The sequence below is a fragment of the Schistocerca serialis genome, chromosome 2, assembly GCF_023864345.2.
Source record: "Schistocerca serialis cubense isolate TAMUIC-IGC-003099 chromosome 2, iqSchSeri2.2, whole genome shotgun sequence".
Lineage (NCBI taxonomy): Eukaryota > Metazoa > Arthropoda > Insecta > Orthoptera > Acrididae > Schistocerca > Schistocerca serialis.
In genome coordinates this window covers 854,892,086-854,909,949 of record NC_064639.1, presented here as the reverse complement: position 1 = coordinate 854,909,949, position 17,864 = coordinate 854,892,086, and positions in this window count along the sequence as shown.

The following is a 17,864-nucleotide window of genomic DNA, read 5'->3' as shown; positions in this document are numbered from 1 at the left end:
CTGGCCATGGGAAGTTTAAAAACACCTACAAGAGAAAGAAGTCTCTAAGTGCGGATTGTGCGGTGAGGGGGATGAAACCACACTACACTTAATCTTCCAATGCGAAGTGTTGGAGGCCAAAAGATACACACTATTCGAGTCATTAATCCCTCAAGAAATTGTGTGTAATAAAGAACTAGTAAAAGGCCTCCTATTACTCTTTAAAGGTACCGGCTGGACTTACTAGAACTTCAGGGAGATAAACCGTACAATAAACTCAGTTTCGGTGTGCGCACCATTAGGCTAAGACCACTCTTGTTATGTCTTTTTGTCTAAATCAATCATTCAATTCGACCGTTCCCGCCAGCGTCGGAAAAGGTCGGTGTTTCTGTTATTATTTTCTCAGGGGCAGACCATTTCCTGTCTTGCACTATTCAGCTTCCTTGGATTCATGAACACATCGAATTGTTATTGGTAGCAGGTAAGGTCAACCTGCGCTTGGGCGCCATTATGAGCTGGCTGAGATATTTTCTATATACAGTCAGGCCGCAAGCACATCGGCGCGCGCTAGCTATTAAGCAAGCATAAATCCTTGCTATTATCAAGACACTTAATTTTAATGCAACATTATTCTCCGTGACTTCGTTACAAGTCCGGAAACTGTAAAAATAAATTAATCAATTGTTCTCTGATGAGAGTTATGACTCTCATGACTTTCCACGACAATCACTTGGAAAAAGCGCGAGAGTTGGTTCGCATGATCGATTTTTTTGCTGAATTCGCGCTGTTTGGCATCTAAAAAACATCCCGTTCGAGTAACATCATTACCTTTGGCCTCAGAATATGTAAAAATATTCAACTGATGGCTGTCAAAGTTACTGAATGGTAGTTTAGTGAATCACTTCTGCTATACATCTTGCTGACATGTGTGACCTGCCTTTCTCCCAACTACTGACACAATTCTTGTTTGTCGATCTATGGCATATTATAACTAAATGAGGGTCTAATTCAGCAGAAAATTGTGTATAGTGTCTGATACAGACACCATCAGGTCAGAGCGTTTTGTTCAATTTTATCGATTTCAGCTTTTTCTTAACTCTGCTGACACTATTGTCACTCATCTTTGCAGCGGAGCGAGAATGAACTGGGGCAATACCCTTGGATTTTCCTTTGGAAAGGAACATTTGAAAACAGAATTCAGCATTCATGTTTTGCTTCGCTGCCCCAAATTTCAGTTCCTGTATCAACCATGAGTGTATGGACAGTAATTTTATTGGCTCTAAATGGTTCAAATGGCTCTGAGCACTATGGGACTTAACATCAGAGGTCATCAGTCCCCTAGAACTTAGAACTCAGTTAAACCTAACTAACCTAACCACACATCCATGCCCGAGGCAGGATTCGAACCTGCGACCGTAGCGGTTGCGCGGTTCCAGACTGAAGCGCCTAGAACCGCTCGGCCACATCGGCCGGCTTTAGTGCCTCTGACTGCCTTCATATATGACCAGAATTTCTTTGGATTTTGTGAGAGTCTTTCGATGAGATTGCTCTACCGTAGTCACTGAAGGCTTCACGCATTGCCTTTTTGACAACCACACATATTTCATGTAGTATTTCTCTGTCTGTAGCCCCATGCTTTGTTTTACGTAAGTTGTGTAGCAGCTGCTATTCCTTAAGAAGTTTACACACCTTGTAAATCATGTAGGGTGCCTTACATCATGAAGTGTTGTACTAATCACACATATATTCATTCATTAGAGATATATAAAAATTAGGTTTAGACCATAAAGCAACGAACTGTACTATAAGGACTTTTTAACGAGATATTCAGAGCACCATAGGCGGAACGCCTAGGTTTACGCCGTGTTCTTGATTTCCGGGAGGCATTCGATACAGTCCCGCACAGTCGTTTAGTGAGCAAAATACGGGTTTACAGAGTACCAGACCAGATTTCTGAATGAATTCAGAACTTCTTGGCAGATAAGTCAACATGTCGTTCTCAATGGGACGGAACAGAGAGCTGTAGGAAATACCCCAAAGGAGCGTTATAGGGACGTTACTGCGTACAGCGCTCTATAGACCTATAAATCATTTAGTTCTGACGTAACTAGTTACATATCGCTAAAAGACCATAAATATATTTATTGTTGTTATAGTATACGAAATTTTCTGCAGGGAGGAACAGGGCTTGTGAAGTCTGGAGTACTGAGTCATTAAATATCCCATTGTTCGAACGTTGTGAGAAAGGCCAACTGCAAGATTAGCCGAGAAGAGATTTGCGACGTTTCTCTGAATTCCCCGAATGACACTACAGCCGTATCACAATGCTGGCGAAGGACGCACAAAACTAATGGTCTCTATCTCTGACGTCGGTCGGTTGTAGAATTATGGGACATGTTTTATGAATATCGTGAAATTTGACCGAAAATGTCATCTCTAGAAATCAAAATGGGTTCCGAAAACAATGATCGCGTGAAACACAGCTCGCTCTGTCCGTTCATGAAACCCACAAAGAAGTCACAGGCGCACAGATAGATCCCATGTTCCTTGACTCCCGAAAGGCGTTCGCTACTTTTCCACACTGCCCTCTAATAAAGAAAATGCGAGAGTACGGAATACCAGACCAACTGTGGGACTGGACTGAAGAGTTTCTGTTAATCAGAACACAGCACGTCACTTTTCATAGAAAGAAGTCTTCAGACGTAAAAGTAAGTTCTGGCGCGGCCCAAGGGTGTGCCTTAGGACCGTTTCTTTTCATAATATGTATGAATCACCTAGCAGGTAACGTCGGAAGTTTCAGAAGGCTTTTCGATGATGATGCTATTGCACACAGAGAAGTCGCAACGCTAGAAAACTATAGCGGAATGCAGGAAGGCCTGCAGAGGTTCGACGCTTGGTATAAGGATTACCAAATGACCCTCAACATAAACAAATGTAATGTATTACGAATACACAGACAGAATGACACTTTACTGTATGACTGCACGATTGAAGAAGAATCTCTGGACATAGCTACTTCCACAGAAATATCTAAGAGAATAGAGACGGAGGTATACGAGGGGCACAACCAATATAATTAATCATTAGTAAGGCAGGTGCTAGACAGACATTCATTGGAAGAATCTTCTGGAAATGTAGTCCATCAACAAAGGAAGTAGCTTACAAAACACTCGTTCGACTACCTGAATATAGCTCGTCAGAGTGGGATCCATACCAGATGGGGATGACAGAGGAAACAGAGAAGAACCAAACAACAGCAGCACGTTTCGTTACACGTTCGTTTAGGAGCAAGCGCGAAAGTGTCACGGAGATGCTCAGCCAACTCCAGTGGCACAGACTACAAGAGAGGCTCTACTATTAAAATTCTGAAAGTGTGCTTTCCCAGAAGAACGCCGACTTCGCGCCAGGCCTCAACGGCCGACATCGATACCTCTCCTCAGTGCAGCACTCCGTGAAGAATGGACTGCCATTCCCCAAGAAACCTTCCAGCACCTGACTGAACGTATCTGCGAGAATGGAAGCTGGGCCAACACCATACTCAATTCCAGCATTACCGGGAGGGCACCACGAACTTGTAAGTCATTTTCAGCTAGGTGTCCGGATACTTTTGATCACACAGTGTATATCTCGCGAAAAGACCATGAAGATAAAATTAGAGAGTTCGAGCACTCGCGGAGGCGTACCGGCAATCGTTCTCCCCGCAAACCAAATGCGACTGGAACAAGAGAAGGGGGAAATGATAGCGTTACACAAATTACCCTCCGCCACACACACACACACACACACACACAGATGTAGATTCTTCCTGCGTAGTAGTTTTTGTCACTGGCAGGCGTTCTGTGGGTCGCCAGTTAAAACGCCACCACCTGCTGTCGTCATTTAGTGTTTATTAGTTCTGGGACGTTCTCTAAATGTTTGTAACGTTTGTATTGTCTGCAGTTTTCGATAGTTGTATAAACAGCTCTATTCTCCGTCATTTCTTTTTTGGCTGTACGTTGGTGTTCTTAGTAAACGTGCTAAGTTTGATACCTTATTGACGACCCTGCCTTCGGATTTGGCCTTGATTCTGGTTATGACGTGAAAATATAGCGTAATTTAACACTTTATCTAAGAATATTATGCATCTAAGTACAGCAATGACTAATTTTTACTTTCTGCTTTGCTCTTCATGGCGAGCAGTGCTTTTCACGATTTGTTGCAAGACATCTGGAATTTAACTAGTGCTATTCTGATATGGTTTTCTAAAGACGGTGCAGTCTTCAAAACGACCTTGTTTTCTTTTATCGTTTTGTTTGGTGCGCTTTGTTTGGTGACTTTCGACTTATTTATCCTCTGGTAATGCTTATTGATGTGAAAGACGCCGACTTGCACTGTGTATCATTGTATACGTTGAACTGTAGGAGCCACTACAACTGAATAAGTCAGTTCGAAAGTCGGAGGAAAGTAATTGCATACTACTTCCAGTAGGATTATGCTCACTGTGATGGTCAAACCAGTCTTCAGCTTTATGACAGATTTACCTTTACCCACATATGCCTCGACATTTATGTGTCATCCCCTATGTTCCACGTTTTCGTCAGTGTTAAAATATCATAATCCTTTGACTGGTTTTGTATTTTGTAAAATAAAAATGAGACCAAAACAGAGACATACATGACGAAACACTGTTAGATAAAGAGAAACAATAAAAACTATGTAATAGGCTGAACCAGAACTCCAACGACAGACTTTCGGATGCTGTTCAGCGATATTTTTCGAGTGTTTTGATATAAGGACTCGTGGTCTCCGGTGGCTCGTTACAGAGTAATTACATTTCGTTTGATTTCTTACCTCTTGTATCGGTATTGCACTGAGAATATCTGCACAACAAAGCAAATGTTGACTTTATGCCTTTGTGTCTTGTTTGGAAACAAACTTGTTGCATTCACTCACGGTACTTCTTGTTGACAACAGTAACGCTTACTTTATTTTGGTCCTCAAGCTTGCCTTCTGGACTGCTCGGATCTGTCTCGGCTTTGTTTTTCCGGCAATGTTGGTTGTACGTTAGCAGAGATACACAACAGCGTGGATAGGTTTACTCATGAAGAATAGGCAGCTATGCATCCGGGCTACGGTTTCACCGAATGCAATAGAAAAGCGGCATGACGACGGCATGCTCAGCTGTTCCCACAGTGACGGCTATCACATCACATTAGTTTTGTATCTGTACATAACTGCCCACGAACAACCTAATTCTCTCGTGTTACTATATTTTGCTGATTACGTATAATAAGATGTTTTATTGCTGTTAAATCATTTTCATAGGAATTCTGGTAACAAATCCGTATAAATCATAATTACGTTATTACCCTGTAACGAGCCACAGGAGACCACTAAAATACTCAGAAAATATCCCTGAACAACCTCCGAAATTTTACCGTTGAGTTCTGGTTGGTCCTACATACAACATCCGCCTCCGTAGCTCAGTGATCAGCGTGTCTGGCTTTCTGGATGCTATCCGGAGGACCCGGATTCGGTTCCCGTGCTGCCAGGGATTTTTCCTTGGTGGGAGGCCTGGAATGGGGTGTACTCTGCTTCCTGAGGGACGTAGCGCCTCCAAAGTCTAGAAGGCTGTCAACGGCCGGGACAGCAGTGTGCTGACCACATGCCGCTCCGTACCGTATCCAAATGATGCCGTTGGTTCAGGATGGCACGGATGTCGGTAGGTCCCTATTGGTTCATCCGGGTCAGAACGAGGCGGTTATAAACTAAACCCGCATAGGACAAAAACACACCACGAAGCAAATAACCGAATGGGACGGAAACAGGTAGATGTGATGTACATCTGCAGAGAAACAAATGATTACAATTTCAGAGAAAATGGATAATGTATTCAAGAGAAACAATGCCACAAATCCTGGACGCCATGCATGTAGTTATTCGGCTTGGCACTGATTGACAGAGTTGTTGGATATCGTCCTTAGGGACAGTGTGTCAAATTGTGTCCAACTGGCGCGTTAGATCGTCTAAATCCCGAAACGGTTGAAGGGCCCTGCTCATAATGCTTCAAACGTTCTCAATTGGGAAGAGACCCGGCGACAGTGTTGGCCAAGGTAGTGTCTGGTAAGCATGAAGCAACGTTTGGAGCACTATGGGCAGGGCTCTCCAACCACCCCTGGATTTTGACGATCTAACACGCCAATTGGACAGAATTCGGCACGATATCTCTCAGGAGGACCTCCTACAACTCTATGAATCAACGTCAAGCCGAATAACTGGTAGCATAACTGCCAGGAACGAACTAACGCGTTACTGATTTGCTCTATTTTTGAAGTTCTTTCTCATGAATAAATTTTGTAATTTCCCAGAAATGTTGTCATTTGTGTGTCTGCACATATACATCATATCTATCGATTTCTGTCCCAGTCGGGTGATTGTTTCGAACAGTGCCTTTTTTTTTTGTCTCGCATAGTGCAAATTATACGGTCTGCCGAACGCTGTCGGTAAGCGGGGTGCACTCAGCCCTTGTGCGACGAACTGAAGAGCTACTTGATTGAGAAGTAGCGGCTCCTGTTTCGTAAACTGACATACGGCCGGGAAAGCGGTGTGCTGACCACGTGCCCCTCCATATCCGCATTCAGTGATGCCTGTGATTTGAGGATGACACGGCGGCCGGCCTTCCAAGACCTGTTCGGACGGACTTTAGTTTTATAGTGCAAATTAAGAACGCTTTTCAACCGATTCGTTTCGCTTCATTAGACGTCCTCATGAACTATAACCGGTTACTGTTCCTTTTCACATATTATGACATCTATTTCTTTGTTTTTGTTGTCAGTAGAGACTGCAGTCTAAACTTGTACTGCATATAGACTATTTACCTCATCTTGGCTTTTAGAAGCGAAAGTTATCTTTACTTACATGCGGTTTCTTTTTACACTTTTAATTTGAAAAGCTTTGCAATACACTTAACTTATGAAATTCCAGTTTTATCTATCTGCGAAAAAGAAGCCTATGGCTTAACATCCAACTAACAATAAGGTCATCACAGACGGAATACAATTTCCTTTAGGGCAAATCTTGCGAAGGAAATCGGCCGTGTGCCTTTCACAGGGATCGTCAGGACATTTTCCTTAACTTGTTTACGGTAACTACTGAAAATGTATGTCAGGAGGGTATTACAGGGATTTGAAGCCAGTCTCTCCCGAACGAGAATCCAAAGAGTTAAACACTATTTCATTTATTTTAAATTTCATGCACTCTCTATTATGGAGTATATCGCTGTATTAATTGACAATAGATGTTTATACAGAATTATTATAGATATAGCAGTTCTGTTTAAGACGTTGGTTTGAAGTTAGTAACAATACGAAAGGTGTCCAGAATAAATTTTCACTCTATAGTCGTGATTTGAAAAGAAAAAAGTCCCAGGTTCGAGTCCCGAGTTAGTACAGTTTTAATCTGGCAGAAATTTTGAAGCCAGCACACACAGATGCATAATGAAAATTCATTCTGGAAACAATCCTTTAGGCTGTGTCTGTGTATTCTTTCTTCTGGGAGTGCTAGTTCTGTAATGTATGCAGGAGAACTTCTGTGATGTTTGGAAGGTGGGAGATGAGTTACTGACGGAAGTTAATCTATCATGCTAGGATGGCTCAGTCGTTACAGTACTTGCCCACAAAGGGCAAAGGTTCCAGGTTCGAGTTCAGTTATGGCACACTGTTTTATGTTGGCATCTATTATACACTCAAACGTATTCCAACTCAAATCTTTCACGGTTCTCGTAATATAAATCTTAAATTACACCAGAGCAGCGGTAAAATTCACATCATTTAGCTAATGGAGAACGAATATGAATACTACAGAACTAAAAGATCTAGACGTGAATATTTGCCGATTATTCTTACGCTTAGTGGAAGTGCATTCTCTAATTGTAAGCGTGTCAGAGGAAACGCATATTTTCATAGGACACACGAGTAACTGTACGTGACACTTTATTCATGCAATAATTATGGTGTGAACTGTTTCAAATATGTAAGTATAAGTACAAGAAGAAAATTCACTAAAAAGGCTTTTTTATAAAAGGCAAAACGTGTCGGGAAAGTAAATGTTATATACGAGCAAGGAAAGAGTGTTTGAAGATATAAAATAGATTTCTCGTATGCCTTGTGCGGGTGGCTATTAATCTCATTTTATCTTCAAGCTCTGTGGCAGCTGTTTGTGAAGACATTAAAATATTCATATATTTCGTAATGAACATTGGTCAAATTTTCGAAACAAATTTTCTTGAAGTGTTAAACGTCTTTCTTCAAGTTTGCACTGCTTAAGATTTCTCAGCATTTCTTTTGCAATCCACCATAAGGGAAACAAGACCGTTATTATTCGCACTAACCTTCGTCAACGCTCAATTTCTACAATTTATTCGTAGACAAACTGCAGTTCCTCATTCTCGTTGTATTGATTCTCAGCGTATCTTATGAAGCACAGCAGAAGATCTATTTTCATGCAATGACAAGGCTATTAAAGTTACAGAGATTCGGAAGAAGAGAGCTTAGATGTTCTCGACGGGAAACGGCAAGTAAACTAACTTAAGAAGCGTTGGTAAGGACATGATAATACTGCTGCATACAAATATTCTGTGTCCAACGGTATTCCAAGACAAATATTCAGAACGCACTGCGTTTGCCACGTTGCCGAAATGCGAGGCCGCGCCTTTCACAACAAGAGCTGGAATGCATTGTCTTGTAACAGATCGGAACCACTGGACGCCACTGCATCGTCTTTCCCGCTCATTGAATCTCTTGCTACGGTATTGTGACGTAGCGCCAACGTCACTCAGCTTTTCTATTATTTAACTACTGTTTGCATGTCACTCAGAAAGTGTAAGCCAAAGAAAAATTGGGTGCTTGTGCTTCAATTTCGTGATCACATTTTAAGATGACTGTAAACGAAAATTCCGAAAAATAACTTATTATCTATCAACACAAACTGCAAAATTCTACTTTGCAATGACATTTTCTTCACATGACATGTAAATTGAAACTCATAATAAAACTAGAAACATCTCTGGGAGCATCGAAAACAGCGCGTATATTTCTACAGAAGTCGAACATCACAGACAAACTTTCGGAGGCTATTCAGGGATATTTTTTGAGTATTTTGGTTTACAGGAACCCAGACAGTTCGCTACAGAGCACTAGGGCCTAATATAGCTCTAATTAGTTCGGTTTGCTATCCAAATTATCTTCGTTCCTGTGAAAATGCCTTCACAATAAAGAAAAATACTGTAATATGCAGCAAAAAGTACAACACAGACCACAGAGTAACGCAACAACCCTTCAGACGGAATACGTACGTAGCCGTCGGTATGGGAACAGACAAACATAGCGCCGTTGTGTCGCTCCTGCATTGCATTCATTGAGTCCACACACGAGGTGCATATCGGCCAAATCTTCAACAGTAGACCTATCGATACTGCAGTGTATCACTGTTAAGGTGTAACTAACACTACCGGAAAAGCAAATCCGACACAGAATCCGGGCAGTACTGAATAAAAGCTCGAGGACGAAGACGAAAGCGAGCGTTAGCGTTGTCAATAGCAACGACATCGACGAAATAAATAAGTTTGGTTCCAGACGAGAGACACAGCGCATACCATCCTCATTAGCACTGTTGCGCAAATATTGTCAATGCGATATAGATTATAAGATAAAAGGGGGAAAGAAATCCAAAACTCAAGAAATATCGCGGAAAACCTACGAAATTTTGTATGTGGAGTTCGCGTTCACCCTGTTTGACATTTTACCTCTATAATTATCAATACCAATATCTGCAAGCTCGTGTTCATTTCTTATCGAAACACCTGTATAATCAGCTTTATCTTTGTTACTACCACCAGAAACGCCGAACCTCCCGCGTCAACACATCACTACATCATACTCACCTTACTAACTGCCTCCTATCAGCTCTCAAATTTGAAGACAGATTTCGCTACTTTAGGTAACACTTTCGCCCACCTGATTGCCATCATATATTCTGAAAGGTTTCTGTTCCTACAAACCTCACATTTAACATTAATATTTACGTCATTAAATACCAAAAGCCGTTCCACTTCCCTTGTGATATCTTAAAACTCCTTTTTATTTGACCTGGCCAGCTATTTTTTCAGATAGTAAAACAGAATACTTCGATCTATATCAATCCAATTGTGATACTGATACCCTCCCCGCATCGTTTCTTCTAATAGCCGCAGTTACAATGTTTTAGTGTCATTTGCCTACATAGTACTAGCGCCAGAACACAGCCATTACCAAAATCACAAAGCTCAACGTAAAAGTAAAAGGTAGTATATTATATTCTACTAACAGAACTGGCATAGAAACAAACATTAGCAGTAGTGAGCTTCTACAGTGACAATTATTATCCATGTAGAAATCATTGTCAGCACTCCAGCGGACAAGCAGTCTCTAATATTCTGTCAGCCTAACGAAATGTTGACAAGTTGTTAACGAATGACAAGTCCCTATGGGGTACGATAGCAAAAAGTGTGTAATGCTGAATAAGAACGTTTTGCAAATCCTGTTTAAAAACAAAACATTAACTAGCAAGCAAATAAAAATTAATGCAGGTCATAAGTTTAACCAAAATTAAATGAAGACTTAAATGACTTCCACAACCAATTCTGAATTAACATCTTTCGGCTATATTCGGGAAATTACTACGGAAAGCTTCAGTCCATTACATGCTACAGTAAACTCTCTTTTCTTTCGTTCCATATTCGAAAGTTGATTTTCGCAAGAATGTCATCGTAACGAGGCAATGATGAGAGAGATTCGTGATGATAATCGGTTGCTGACAGCCCACTGACAGGTCATGATCTACCTAGCAACTTGACAGAAAACACGATTTAAAAAAATGGTGGAAGACACAAATAAATAGTGACTAGCTGTTAAAGGTAATTATCAGGAAATAATTTAATGCCATCGCTCTGTATTTATGCAGTCAATAGTACATGTGTAAATCTTCATTCGTTGTTTACTAAGTTAACACAAAACATTACTAATAAGACTTTGGAATGATACAGACGCAGTGATGCTATTTTAGACTCTATTTCGTAGATTTCAGCTGTAGAGTAATAATACTGTAACTATTATTTGGCTCTATCGCTAATAGTTATACCTCACTCACACAACTTTGTTAACCCTGTCATCTGCTCCTATAAATATCTGTAACCAGAATTAACGGATATTACTCTGTATTTTGAATGCACACTGACTCTTTATGAATACTGTGCGACATTACCCGAGTGAATAATAGAGCGTTTTAAAGCGCCGCTTCCAGTACGGCGCGGTGTGCCGGGCCCAGATCGGATCTATCCGGCGAATTAACAGCGAGGGTCGGCGTGCCGGCCAATCTGGAGGTGGCTTTTAGGCGGTTTCCTACATCCCACTAGGTGAATAGAGGGCTGGTACCCATGTCGTATTTCAGTGACACGATTTATAAACATTTAGAAAATTTTCGTTCACTTTCACATGAATTATAAAACACGCAGTCCATTGGAGTAGAGAGCACCTGGCGACCCCTAAATTAACCATGCCAAATCCGTTAACAACCATCCGACACCGCGCCGATAAGGGTAAAAGGCACAAGAAAAAGAAGAAGGTGAATACTATATGATATTCAACATCGTTTTTCATCAACGTCTTAGCAGCTTGTTTTAAATAAGCTACACTTGCTTCTCTCAGTTGTCTATCCTGAGACTTCACTTTCAACGCTCAGACATTTTCTATATTTAGATCTCGACATATTTTGTCACTGCTGTTACACTACTGAGGGAAACTTTTAAGCTGTAGTTCCTCTTAAGATTAGCCACTATAAGTCTCAGGAAAAACAGTGAGGTGCTGGCATTTCAAAACTGTGAGCTGTCTTTGACGCCTACGGGGTGCTTCAAATGGATTTAATTGACCTATGAGGTTTTAAAAGAAGCAGATGTACAGGTTCATATTTTGGAAGTCTTTATCGCACATCTACATGTGCATATTCCGCAGGCGTTAGTGTAGTGCCTATTACAGTGTGCTACCTGTTTTCTGAGGAGACTGTTTCGTGTGGGACATGTTGAATACTACCGATCAGTGCTGCAACTTTAAGAGAGAAGAAGCTGCCTGGGTCGCCTGGACACGTCATCTAGGAACGTCACTGATAAGTAAGGCATTGCTTAAGAGTTGTAGGTCCAGGAGGTAATGTGACGAAATATGTCATTAACGTGAGCTATGCGTGACGATGAACGGGCAGGACGGAACATGGTTATTCACATATTGCCGTGCGTTGGTGTAGTTTACGACTAGGGAAACGTTCACAAATTACAGTAGCTACCAAGATACTCGTTATAAATTGGTTTTATTAAATGAAAACTGCATCTAATTTCTAATTATCTACTAATGTAATAAACATCAACCAAACGGTTATTTTGAACGCCACAGTGCTTTACTGGGCATTGACGTATTGGCGGTGCTATGCCATTTTCTTCTTCCGACCTTTGTAGTCACTTGATCTCATTTCATTTGATTTCCGCAAGGAGACAAAACAACAGTAGCCGTAGACCATGTTGCTCTCACCGAAACTGAGTTTATTTTGCAGTTTCTCTCCTTGTCCTTCTGGTAAAGCCAGACAGTACCCTTGAAGAGTAGTAGGAGACTCTTTACCAGGGCTTTACTAGCCACAATTTCTTCAGGAATTAATGACTCAAATAGTCTGTGTCATTTGGCCTCGATTGCTAAGCACTGGAAGTTTGGGTGTCACATGATTTCATCCCCCAAACCACATAGTCTGCACTTAGAGGGGTCTTTCTCAACATTAATCGTGTGCAACTGTTACCTGAAGTTGACATCGCCAGTCATTAGTCCTACCATGAGTTTAATCTGCCTCCTGTTCAAGTCAAGGATTGGAGAACTTATCTTAAGATATTGTTTCGGAATAATTAGTTTGCCGTGTCTCTGTTTCTGAAACTGTGTCCAATATTACGCATGCTATCTCCTAAGCGAGCTACGTAGTTTTAGTGATGGTTAGGATAGGTTCTGGTCCAACAAATGGAGTCGTCGCTGCTGCCCTGTCCAGCCTATGAGCTTGTTCATTGCTACTAATTCCTGAGTGACCAGAATTATCTTGTTGCGTTCCCCTACCCCCAAACGGGCTCCACAGCATTCTGCAGCGATGTTTGATCTCGTTGCAGGGGCTGATAGAAAACTTCAGAGCTGCCTGGCTTTCCGAACGAGTGTTGATGCCACGAACCTAGTAGCATCTACGAACGTTCTCCTATGCGCACATTCAGTATCTCCACCTGGAATACCGTGGCCAGCTACCCTAAAGAAATATCTGCCTCTATTCTATGATGTACACCATATACACTGGCATCAGCACCTTTGTCTGTTTCCGACTCGTCAGAAATACACACTAAGTCTCTTTAATGGCATCGTGGTTCGTTTCTCCGCTGCTCACTACTTCCAGCTGTTACACTGACAGGCTTATTGAAGCAGCTGGAAGCTACTACTGTATAGTCAGCCTCGAACAGATTTACTCAACCAGTTATAGGGGACTTGCTGTCTAACGTGGACTCCGAATCACATTGCATTTCGGCATTTTGTGCATTAAGGAACATTTACAAAGGTGAAAGGCGTGATAAGTAACTGATAAAAATCCTATGACTGAGCGGGAGTCGAACCATAGACGTTTATCGCTGAACCACCGAGCTCTAACACGTCCTAGTATCAGCAGACTCAGGTGCGTACGTCTAGGGCAATCGTATCTGAATTTCTGCAGTTAGCCGCATAACCTTTCACTGGTTCCCTGACGTGCAGAATTTTTTAACTATGTTATCTAATAATTTAATAATCATCATAAAATTTGCCTCAAAATCTGATATGATCTCTGCTTGTCTTTTCTCTCTCTTTGTTTTGTCCTATTTATAAATGTAGTGCTGCAACGGTTCCTCAGTTTTGTATCGTGAGCCTCAAGCCAGATTACAGTGACATCCAAAAATTTGTCTCTGTAACGTCTTCGTCCTTACTATCATAGTCACTCCACAATCTACGTCGTCGTAGTCACTACAGTCGAACGACGGACGTAATAGAAACAAGAGTCCTGGCAATGACCGCTTATCACTGACCCACAACAAGGAATACTGGCACCCAGCCGGCTCATTTGACCTTCACGAAACTCTGTTACACCTCTCCCTTCGTCGGAGTGATTCACAGATATAATGTCTAAGCTACCGCCGTTGCTGTGGAAAATTTCTTATAAGCAATAGGTATGTAGTTTGAGTGACGTTATGGACACGATTGTGGTTGAAGAATCATTCTGCAGTGCATTTCAGCACAGTTTATGCGCAGTCCCGACCGAATGTTCAAGGGGTACGCAGTTTCGTCAACTTAACATTTTCTATATTTAGCTATTCAAGTACCACTGCAAAATTTCTTTCTTTTTTAATTCAAAAGTTATCATATTATTATTTCTCTACTAATATGAACTAAAACAAATACTACAATTCCTGATGAAAAATATAATCTGTACAAAACCTGAAAAAGCCATTAGAAGATTTTGACAGATTAAAGATTCCCCTAGCCTATGAGTGGCACTCAAGTGGCTTAGGTACCAGAGCGTTGTCAGTAAAAACGAGATAGAGACTCGTCTCGCAGTCCATCTACAGGGCCTCTACAGCAAAACAAAAGTTTCACATTGTAACTTTCTATTCGCCTTGTCGAATTTAAAATTATACCGGGTTTCTTGCAGAACACAACATGAGGCTTAAAATTTTCCGTATTGTTATCGACTGGTTCCAGAAGTAATATCAGATTTTTATAACGCGATTCTAGGTACAAAATGGAAAGCAGCTTGAATATGATGAACTTCCTAGAGAAATAGTTAAAGCTGGACGTAAAATAATACGAAAGGAACTTACAAATTTTTTACAGAATGTGTGCAGAATAAAATATTTTGCAAAAACTGGAAAAATTCTGTTGTTATTCTGATTTCCAAGAAAGGAACCATATAAAATATAAGAAAAACTATAGAGTTCTCAGTTTACGCTGCATAATGGTTGCTGTATTTCTTCAAGTACATCAAGTTCTTAAGCTAATCTTCCGATATCTCGGTAAAGGGAAACTTACAGTCAGAATGTATTACCAGTTTTGAGTTGTGACAATGAGGCATAGACGACTTGAGTGAAATAGAAATAGACGAAATATGAAGCCAGGCGTATGGCTGGCAAACGTATCGTGGCGGTTTCTTCTGGATTGCAAAAGAGAAGTCAAGACCAAGATGACATCTACTGGACTGTGGGAAGATGACAGAAAATATGAGGGGAGCAGCTTGGATGCGTATCACCGAAGACCATAACGCAGGAAAAATTGTAGAGAAGCCTTCATACAGCAATGGATGTCTAGTGGCTCAAAACAAAGATGAACTGTTTTCGTAATGTCTCTCCGTCTTCGGCACTGGTCCCCTCTGCGTCACGGTCCGCCTACGATGAGCTATCACCCTACATCAGTTTGACAATTAATTTAATTTTGTTTTATGTGAACCTGTTTGTGGCGTTTGTGTGTTGTATTTCTGAGGCAAAGGTGGGAAACTAGCCTGACATTTGCCTAGACAACAAATACCTGTTTATCAATCACCTTTAGATAACAGGTGTTCTATGATTCCGTAGCTCCTTATTACAGTAGGTGGACATGATTTCATTTTACTTCAAGTTATTGTGTCGCAGATTACTGCACTGTGAGACAAGCAGGTCGAGGAGATCAAACATACTATAATGTCTGCTGTGTTCATCTGAGGACGATACTATATTTTCTTTTGTCTTTCTGTTAGATATATTTGCACGAAACTCAATGATTTTACAAAGTAATGGAGTCCAAAGATCACTGGTTTAGTTAGTTTTCTTCAAGTCATATCCTTCAGCAATCAGTAAGCAATATGACTGAAATAGTGTCCCCTTTGCGGTCGACGTGTACAGGTCAGAACTGGACAAAATAAGTGTCAGCTCTGCCCCGATGGAAATTTGGGAAGTAGCCAACACATAGTAGTAGTAGGATACTGAAATAGTTCAGATGACGAAGAGTGCTAGTGAAAGATAGCAATCCGTATTATAATCTAGTACATACTCCAACATCTTGCAACTATTTACTAAATGAAATAAGAAATATACGTTGTCAGCCATCAACGCCAGAATTTTACGTATACTTGTGGCCGCAAGTCACAGAAACATACCTACACGTCTCTAGATGATCTCTTATGATATTTTGTATGTATATGTGTATTGGTGGGATGGAAACAGGAACCGGAAAAATAAACGATGTTTAAAATATATGCGGTAAACGGAAAAATGTCACACATTGGGCAGTGCGTTGACACTGTTTTGCACATTCTTTTATGTTATATACACGTAAAATGCTCTTCATTTTATCATTACCTATACTGTCTCTTCGTACTACCTCTATCGATCTTTGCATTCTGCTATCATTCGACTCCGGATGCCTACATTCAGTGCTCTACGTTTCAAGGCCGTCGCCACTGCTAAGACGTAATTAAGATGTATTGGAGTTGCCAACCACGTGTGATTCTGTACATGAGCAAACTGACCAGGGAAGTTATTAGGACTTCAAGAGATTGACATGTATTGGAAATATTGGTACAGCGTGATGCCTTTTCCAACTAGATGTAATTATCAGTTTTTTTTTACAGAAAAACACTGCAGGACTAACTAGCTTTCTGATAGCATGTACTACATAGACTTACGTAACATTTATTGCGAATTGTACCAGTTTATGGTAAGCACCATATCTTTTTATTTTGCCATTGCGTCAAGAAAATTATCGTAACTAGTTTTGTAGAATCTTTCATGGCCATAAATCAATTACACATAATTATGTTTTAAAGATAGTAATAATACAGTTAGTTGCTAGCACTACGCTGTACGAGCGCGCGCTTCGTGGGAAAGGAAAGCTGTTATAGGAAATGTCATACTATTTCTCCAAAGATGGAAGAATATTCGTCTTTAATCTACGCTACGTCACCGTGTTTCAGCATATCCTATAAACGTTGTGGTAACTCGCTCGAGATCTTCGTTCACGTGCGTAAGGTCTTCCTACGCAGTGGAAAAATGTACCGTTGTACTGCTACGATGGCTGAGAGAGTGAACGCATGGTTTGCGCAACACGCGGCTTCGCAAGTTCGGGGAAGCACTTCGGCGAAAGTAACCAGATTTCTATGACATATGCCGTTCTATGGCGAAACAGCAGGCAGTGACTTATTCTTTCCCCGTGAGTGACAAAGAACGCCAGTGATTGTCATCGTGTTTTTCCTGAGCAGTGTCTGTTCCTGACCAAGGGGAAGAACAGAGTTATAGCTTTACACTCACTTTGCACTGCAATTCGCAATCATTTATTCCTTGAGCCAGCGCAAGCCTGCACATCCTTCCCTATACTCATTATACAAGGTAATTCAAAATGTATATAGCTATTACTAGTAGCTATAACTATTCAATACACTGCAATACATTGATAAGAATTACAAAATTGTAAAAGAAAGTTCAGACTTTAAATTGTTGCGCAAGCACAGTGAATCGCAAGCCAGCACATACGCATTTGAAATCCATAGCTTCCAAACAGTTGTGTCGCTCGTACTAGGCATGACGACGCAGTTTTCTGCTCTTGGACACGTGAGGCTCCGGGCTTGACACCAATGGATTTGTTTTGATGGGATTATGTTAAAGCCCTTGTGTATATGCCTCCTTTGCAGAAAACAATTTCAGAACTCATAATGTGCATCTCTGACGTTCTCTCGGTGAATTCTTACATTTTTCAATACACTGTGGGAGCAAACAGTGATCAATGTTATTACTAATATTTACTATCAAA